This window comes from Chinchilla lanigera, unplaced genomic scaffold, assembly GCF_000276665.1.
Source record: "Chinchilla lanigera isolate Chin_1 unplaced genomic scaffold, ChiLan1.0 scaffold00049, whole genome shotgun sequence".
Taxonomy (NCBI): domain Eukaryota; kingdom Metazoa; phylum Chordata; class Mammalia; order Rodentia; family Chinchillidae; genus Chinchilla; species Chinchilla lanigera.
The window spans coordinates 328,771-336,790 of NW_004955450.1; the positions used below are offsets into that span (position 1 = coordinate 328,771).

At 56.6% G+C, this 8,020-nt stretch overlaps 1 long non-coding RNA gene across 2 annotated transcripts; it reads right to left on the minus strand.

The window, feature by feature from the left end:
* Window positions 1-366: 366 nt before the first annotated feature.
* Window positions 367-2,380, minus strand: LOC102004537. Of its 2 annotated transcripts, XR_001235909.1 has the most exons (4): window positions 2,366-2,380; window positions 1,893-2,014; window positions 940-1,120; window positions 367-862 (listed from the first exon to the last, which is right to left on the minus strand). It is a non-coding gene; the product is annotated as an uncharacterized LOC102004537 (long non-coding RNA). The 2 variants fall into 2 exon arrangements; XR_001235908.1 differs by having other exon boundaries at window positions 940-2,014.
* Window positions 2,381-8,020: the final 5,640 nt, after the last annotated feature.

Genomic DNA, 8,020 nt, shown 5'->3' on the forward strand with positions numbered 1-8,020 from the left:
TGTCACTGCCTGGTGAGTGTGTATGGATTCATGTACATCTGTGTGCCTGAGTGTTGGTGTGTGCAATGAGTGCATGGGTGTGCACATGTCCACATACACATTTGTGTCTATGTCGGCATACAGTGCCTGTGTGCTGCCTGTACAGGCATGGCTAAGTGCTCAGACATGTGTGAGAAGCAGCTACAGGGTCTGCAAGGAGCACACTGCCTGTGTGAGCAGCCGCAAGGGGCCACGGTCTCCCTGGGCACTGGGAGGCCAAGTGCCAGGGCAGAGATGGGCAAGGTGGAGGGGCTGCAGGCAATGGCCAGGGAGGGCACAGCACAGCCATGGCCAACAGGCCAGTGCATTGTACACTCAAAACCAGCATCTTTTGAAGGGATCTTTTTATTTCTAATTTTAGGAAACGCAACACCACACCCCCGACACGGTTAGTTTGCACGCACACAGGCAGAGCGACTGGACCGAGGCGCTGGACTGGCTGGGGCAGCATGGTCAGTAGCAGGTGTGGGCTGTGTCAGACATGATCAGGGACATGTTGTACAAGGTGGGTTTACCAGTGGACTTGTGTGACAGACTCTCTTGGCCCACTACACAGGTGAAGGTCTCCCCAGGGCTCCAGTCCTCCTTGGTCACTGTCAGCAGGCTGTGGGCATAATAGAGGCCTGGGGCATAGTGCTCAGGCATCGGGGCATTGGTCACGTACTTGTTCAACAATAAAGGTTGCCCGCTCTTCATCCAGCGCACAAAGATGTCCACAGGAGCGAAGCCCTCACCAGGCAGATGATGGTGGCCTGCTCATGCAGGACCAGCTGCTCCCGGGCTGGTGGCAGCACATACACGGCAGGGGGCTTCTTGTTCCCAGCTGTGGGTAGAGTTGGTGAGCACAGGGCAGGTGCAGGACAGGTGGGCTCCTGGGTGCAGGTTAGGGGCTGAACCTACCTTTGGGCTTGGAGATGGTCTCCTTCACTGGGAAGGGCAGGTCCTGGTGGATCACAGTGCATGTGAAAGTCTCCCCAGAGTCTCACTCTTCCACACAGATGCTGGCCTCACCTATGGCATTGAGAGTGCCACTGGCTTGGCTCTCAGTGTCTGTGCATTTGGTTGGCAGTTCCTTGCCATCCTGGTGAGATCAGGAGATGTTTAGTCCTCTGGGGTGGGCCGTGTCAGTGACCAGGAAGATCAGCTTGACTGACTTGGTGTGGAAGATGTCATTAAAGGAGGGAGGAATGGGGAAGAGTTGGATGTCTGTGGGTGGAGTTGCTATGGAGAGAACATTCCTGTGAATGGTGGTTGGATATGAAGTCAGGGAAATGTGTAGACCCAGCTGGGTGCTGCTTAGTGTCCTGTGTCCCCCCTGCTCCCTGCCCTGCTTCTGATAGTTCCAGGAAGCCAAGGCTCAGGAGCAGGTTGCTGGGTCTGGGTGTCATCTGCCACCCCTGAATGGACAGCTCTATAAGGGGTCTGGGCAAGGGAAAGGCACTCACTGGGTACATGCATGGAGAAGGGCACATCCTTTTCAAGGGTTCATGCTCTGTGATCCACAAGACAGGTGAACACTGTCTGGTCCCCCCACTCATGCTCAGTGATGGTCAGTGTGCTAGTAACCTTGAAGGTCAGGAGCTGAGAGCCTTTGAAGCCGGATGCCAGGCTTCCCATCCCACAGGCAGGACACTATATTCTGCTTGGGGCTAAAGTCTATGGCCTGGAAGATGAATCTGCATTTGCAAGAATTAAGGAATGCATTTTGGAGTGGGACATACAGTCACGTTGGGGGCCTGCTCCAGGGTCACTGGGGTAAGGAGACATGGTGTGAGCTCAGGCCAACCAGTGTCAGAAAAGGCAGCCTGAGGTTTGGACAGACAGGAAAGTTGTACAGGGAGGGGATTGCACACCTGTGTACCAGTGACAGTAGTGTTCTTGGTGGTGGTGGTAGTGTCTCTAGTGACCTCAGTGGAGCCCCTGTCTTCTCCAGGAGATGTGATGGACCATGGGGAGTTCTGGGAAGTCCAGGAATCTGGAACCAGAGGAGCAGTGGACAGGTGAGGGAGAGAAAGCAGAGTGGACAGGGTGACAGTGGTTAGCCAGGCTGTGGAGGGAGGGTCACTGCATGGAGAGAGCTGAGGGTGATGCTTGGCTGGGTTTGTGCTGAGAAAGTGGCCAGCTGCATACTAGGAAGGTCTAGGGGGCCAGCAGGGTGCTGATGAACTCCAAGGAGACAGAGGGCAGTAAAGGATGGGGGTGTTGCCCTGGGGAAGGGCCAAGGCTGGCACTGTTCACAGACCACCCTAGGGAAGGTATGGGATGTCCTGTAGGACTTCATGGGGTCCCAGATCACGTAACTGGCCACAGGTATGTTCTCTCTCACCTCTGCTTGTCCAGAGAGGTACTGCATTTGTGAGGGCCAGGGCTCTACTTGGCGTCTGGAAAGGGGAGCTGCTGCTCCCAGTGTAGGCTTCACTATTCCGGGCAGCAGTAAAGGTCCACTGGTTTCATTTGCACCCCAGAGTACCAGGTGACCTGTTCATTTGCACTGTTCCCAATCACCAAGCGGGTCAGATCCAGGAAGCCAGTTTCCTCTGGGGACTTGCACCCCGAGGTGATGAAATTGTGCAGATCCTGTTGGGTGGCTGCAAGACACACAGTGAGTGCTGAGGACACCAGGTTGGGGACAGGGACAGGGAATGGGAGGAGGGCAACAGGGTGGGGGACAGGTGGGGGCCTTCCCAGGCCCAGCACACAGCGACAGAGTTCCAGGCCATGGCTCTGTGGGTGCTGCGGGGAAGGTCTTCCTTCCAGAGGTTGTGACACTCCTGATGTCCTGAGCCTCCTACCTCCTGCACCCCTCTCCTCTCTGACCCACTGCCTGGCACTCCAGACCTGGTCTCAATTTTGGCCTCCAGCAGCTGTGCTCATGGCTCTTGGAGCACAGGATTCTGTGTGTACAGTGGATACAAGGCTGTCCTGGGTGTGGTCCCCAGAAGTTGGTGCAGTTCTACCCACTCCTCAGTCCTGAGACACTGCTGGCCATGGGCTGTCCTTTCTGGACATAGTGCTCATCCCTTGGGGTGGCTCCTACAGAGCCTGGGATCCAGAGAAAGGAAGTGGCTGTGGACTGCAGGTCCCTGCTGGTCCCTGATGGCTTTGATTCATCTGCCTCTCCCTGCCTCACCTATGTCACACCTAAGGACTGGCACAGCTCACTAGGCTGGACTCTTGCATCCAGCCTGATCCAGGTGAGCAGCTGTGCTGTGACCCCATGGCAGAGCCCACCTTTTTCTTTTCCATACCTTGGGAATGCTGTCCTCCCGGCATCTCTTGCTTAGGTTCTGCAGTAGGGCCTTGGTGCCCACATTCTTAGCTGCCCTTTGTCAAGAGGGGCCTTTATTCCCTCCAGAGCTACCTCTCAGCCTCACTGAGCCATCACAACCTGGATTCTGGGTTGTGAGTTGCCCAACTGCACTCCCAGGTGCTGCTGGAGGATGTGGTAAGGCGGCTGCTGCTGTGGGACAGATCACGGCTTCTAAGATTCAGGCTTGCAATCAAATTCCCAGGACCTCAGAGCGCATCCCTGTTGGGTACAAAATGTCCAACATAAACCACTGGGATGAGGTCACACCGAACTAAGGTAGGCATTTGACCAAACAGCACTGGTATACTTATGGAAAGGGTAATAGGGACACAGACATGGTCACAGGGACAATACTAGGATAGTGAGGCAGTGAGCAGTGCTGCTCCCCAGATCCAGCACATCAAGACCTCCAGCAGAGCAAAACTGGCTCCTGGAGCAGATTCTCCCTGTGGCAGGGGCTACCCAGCCTTCCAGACCCTGTCAGATTCCTGGCCTGCAGCTAGGGAGAGCAGACCTCTTGCAGACATACCTCCTGTCTCTGCTTGGTGCCTGCAGCCTGACCTCGTAAGCACAGGTCACCTCCCACCCTCCCATGCCTGCTCAGTCCCCTGCTGTGCTGAGCTATTTGATCCTTGGTCATCCAAGGGCCTGGTATGATGTGATGAGCTCCATTTAACTCAGACATAGCAGCCCCTCAAGGCTTCAGCTTGAGGGAGGAAGGTTCCCTGGAACCCACTGCGCATGGCCAGTTCTTCCCACATGCATTCCCTTAGGGTCAGGCTGATCCTGGTCTTGTCCTCCTGGGTGCCCATTTAGTAGAGGCACTGACATGCACTCAGAGGCTCTGAACACCTCCATGTCAACTGCCCAGGCTGTGCTCCCACTGTAATTCAAGCCTGGCTTTGCTTGTCTCTGAGTCCCTAGCTCAAAGAACTGGCCCTTACTATGGTGCTATCACACACACTTCCTGCACACCCTGGCCTGGCCACTTGCACCCTCCTGCCCTTCTCAAGACTTCTTCCTGGGAGGCCCTGCTGAACTCAGTCTGGGTGCCCACTGCCTCCTCTCACCCTTCACTCCTGCCCTCTCCCCATCCCCTGCATGCTGCCAGTGCCTCAGACCACAGGGAAGCCCTCTGCCCTTTGGTTTTGCATTGGGTCCCAGGCTTTGGAATGCACCTCAAATTCTATGGAGGCAAAGTCCCCCTGTCCCCTTGACCTTGAGCTCCCCCACCTTTCCTTCCCATCTGCATCTTCCCCTGCCCAGCCTTCACTCTCCTGTATGGCAGGCTGACCTCAGAGGGCTGGTAGAAAGAGGGCATGGAGACATGGACAGCAGGGCCAGGAGGGGGCAAAGGCTCAGGTGAGACCCTGAGCTCACCAAGGAAATGGCTAGGGTAGAGAGGGCCCCAGGGACCCCTGGAAAATGTAGTGCAGAACAGTAGGTGACAGAGGCCTCCCTCTTCTCCCCTGGGCCCTAGGGCACACTTCACTAACCCCCATCTCCACACCCATACCAGGCGCCCTCTTGCTCTGACACAGAAAGCCCCAGAAAAAGGGAACTTCAGGCAGTGCCACCCATTTTCAATCCTGTTCTTAGTCTCTGCAGGACTGGGGGCGGGGAGGCTTCCAAACCTCTGGGGACAGGAGCTGTGACTCCTAGGAGAACAAAACAGAGCTGAGCTGTGATAGCACAGGGCCGGAGCAGGAGACTGGAGAGCTACCATGGCTACCACAAGGTAAGTGGGCTGGGCAGGAGCAGAGGTGTGGGGAAGAGGGACACTTCACCCTGCATAGCCAAGGCCACAGGAAGGTAGACTGCACAGAGTCCTCCCTAAGAGGGCCAGGCTCTACCCAGGACAGCTCCCTAGAGTCACTGAGCCTATCTGGGATAGGCTGGGGCCCAAGGCAGTGATATAGCCTGGCCACTTGAGCAAGATACACCAGGGGCTGACAAGAGTACCCTGGAGGATGTAACAAGAGGCACAGAAGGACAGCAGAGGACAGATGAGGACTGTCATGGAAATGGCACAAGCAGATGACGGGGCAGAATAGACAAAGCCAGAGAAGAAGGGGTAAAAAGAACTGTCAGGAATAGGTTAGGAGTTCACACAGTAGAAGAGAACCCTCAGCTGGGAAGGAGCCAGTTGGACCTCAGGGTTTAAGGGAGAACACAATGGCAGAAAAAGATGAGACCCAGCGTGGAGGTACAACAGGGCTCAGAGAGGTAGGGAGGCCTGTGGCAACTCAGGAGTTCAGGGAACCAAGGAAGAGCAGCTACAGTTGAACTGGGCCAAGTGGGTACAGGAGGACCCAGGACACTTCCAGGAGCTCACAAGACCAGGTCAAAGCATATGCCCGTAAGCTGTGGTAGTGAGGTGCCAGAAGGACCAGGGCAACTCCAGAAACTCAGAGGTCCAGGGAAGAACAGTTCCAGGTAGGCAGGATCAGGTGGATGCTGGAGGGACCAGGGCATCCTCAGGAGCTCAGATGACCAGGGAAGAACAGCCGCAGGTAAGCTAGGATAGGTGGGTGCTGGAGGGACCAGGGCATCCCCAGGAGCATAGGGAACCAAAGCAGAGCAGCTACAGGTGTGCTGGGGTATATGGGTGCTAGAAGAATCAGGGCAGCTCCAGGAGTTCCAGGAACTGGGACAGAACAACTGCAATTGACCAGGGGGAGGTTGGCGCTAGAGGAGACAAGGAGGCTCCAGAAATTCAGGAGCCAAGGCAGAGCTGCTACAAGTGAGAAGGGGCATGTGGGTGCTGTCAGGGGTCATGGAAGCCCCAGTAGCTCAGGTAACCAGAGCAGAGAAGCTAGAGGTAAGCAGAGGCAGGTGGACATTGGAGGATTCATGACACTCAGGGGAGTTTATGGGACCAGGGAAGAGCATGTGCCTGTGATTTGGGGCAGATACTTGCCAGAATGACCGGGGCAGCTTCAAGAGCTCAGGGAACCAGGGCAGAACATCTACATGTGAGCTGTTGTTTGTCAGTGCCAGAGGGGCCAAAGACACCCCAAGAGGAGCTCGGGGGATCAGGGTAGAACAGCAATAGATGACCTTGGGCAGGAGAATCCTGGAAAGCCAAGGGCAGCCCCCAAAGCTCAGAGGGTAGACTGGTGCTGAAGGAGCCAGGGCAGCCCCCAGGAGACTCAGAGGACCAGGGCAAAGCATCTACAGGTGAGCTAGGCAGGTGGGTGCTAGAGGAATCAGGACAGCTCCAGGAGCTTAGGGGAGCAGAGCAGAGCAGAGCAGCTGCAGGTGATCAGGGGCAGGTGCATGCTGAAAGGACCAGGGCAACACCAGGAGCTCAGCTGACCAAGGTAGAGCAGCTACAGCTGAGCCGGGGCTGGTGGGTACTGGAAGGTCCATGGGAGGCCCAAGGAGCTCAGTGGAGTGCAGGAGGGCAGCTGCAAGTGAAAAGGGGTAGATGGGTGCTCCAGAGGCCAGGGAAGTCTCATAAGCTCAGGGGACCAGGGCCAAGAACCTGCAGGTGAACAAGGGCATTTGGGTGCTGGAAGGGCCGGAGCAGTCCCAGGAGCTCAGCGACCAGGGTTGAAGGAGCCAGGGCAGCACCAAGAGCTCCGGGAACCAGAAAAAACAAGCTACAGGTGAGCAGGGACAGGTGGGTGCTGGAGGGGCCAGGGCAGCACGAGGTGACAGGGGAGGAAGGCAGAGGAGCTACAGATGAGCTGGGACAGGTGGGTACTGGAGGGTCCGTGGTATACCTCAGGAAAGTAGGGGAGTGGCTGCAGATGAGCAGGGATGGCAGTTGGATGCTTCAGGGCTTGAGCCAGTCCTAGAAGCTCAGGCGGCCAGGGCCAAGGAGCTACAGGGGAGCAGGGGCATTTGGGTGCTGGAAGATCCAGAGCATCCCCCAGAAGTTCAGGGGACCAGGGCAGAACAGCTACAGGTAAGCAGGGACAGGTGGATGCTGGAGGAGTCTGGATACTCCCAGGAGCTCATAGGACCAAGGCAAAGCATATACCCAAGACTTAGGGCAGGTAGGTGCCAGAATGGCAATGACAGCTTCAGCATCTCAGGGAACCAGGGCAGAATATCTACATGTGAGTTGTGGCAGGTTGCTTCTAGAGGGGCCAAAGACACCCCAGGAGAAACCCAGGAGAGCAAGGTAGAGCAACAATAGGTTAGCTTGGGCCGAATAATTCTGGAGGAATAGGCCAGCTCCAGAAGCTCAGGGGACTTAGGCAGAGCAGCTACAGGTGATCTGGGGTAGACAGGCGCTGAAGGAGCCAGGGCAGCCGCCAGGAGGCTCAGGGGACCAGGGAAAAGCACCTACAGGTGAGCTAGGGCAGGTGGGTGCTAGAGGAATCAGGCAGCTCCAAGAGCTCAGGGGGATAGGGCAGAGCATCTACATGTGAGCTATGGTAGGTGGGCTCTAGAGGGGCCAGAACACCTCTGGATGAGCCCAGGGGAATGGGGTAGAGCACTAAGAGGTAGGTGTGGGCAGAAGAATGCTGGAGGGACCAGGCCAGCCCCAGGAGCTCAGGGGACTCGGGCAGAGCAGCTACAGGTGATCTGGGGTAGACTGGTGCTGAAGGAGCCAGGGCAGCCCCCAGGAGGCTCAGGGGACCAGGGCAAAGCACCTACAGGTGAGCTAGGCAGGTGGGTGCTAGAGGAATCAGGACAGCTCCAGGAGCTTAGGGGAGC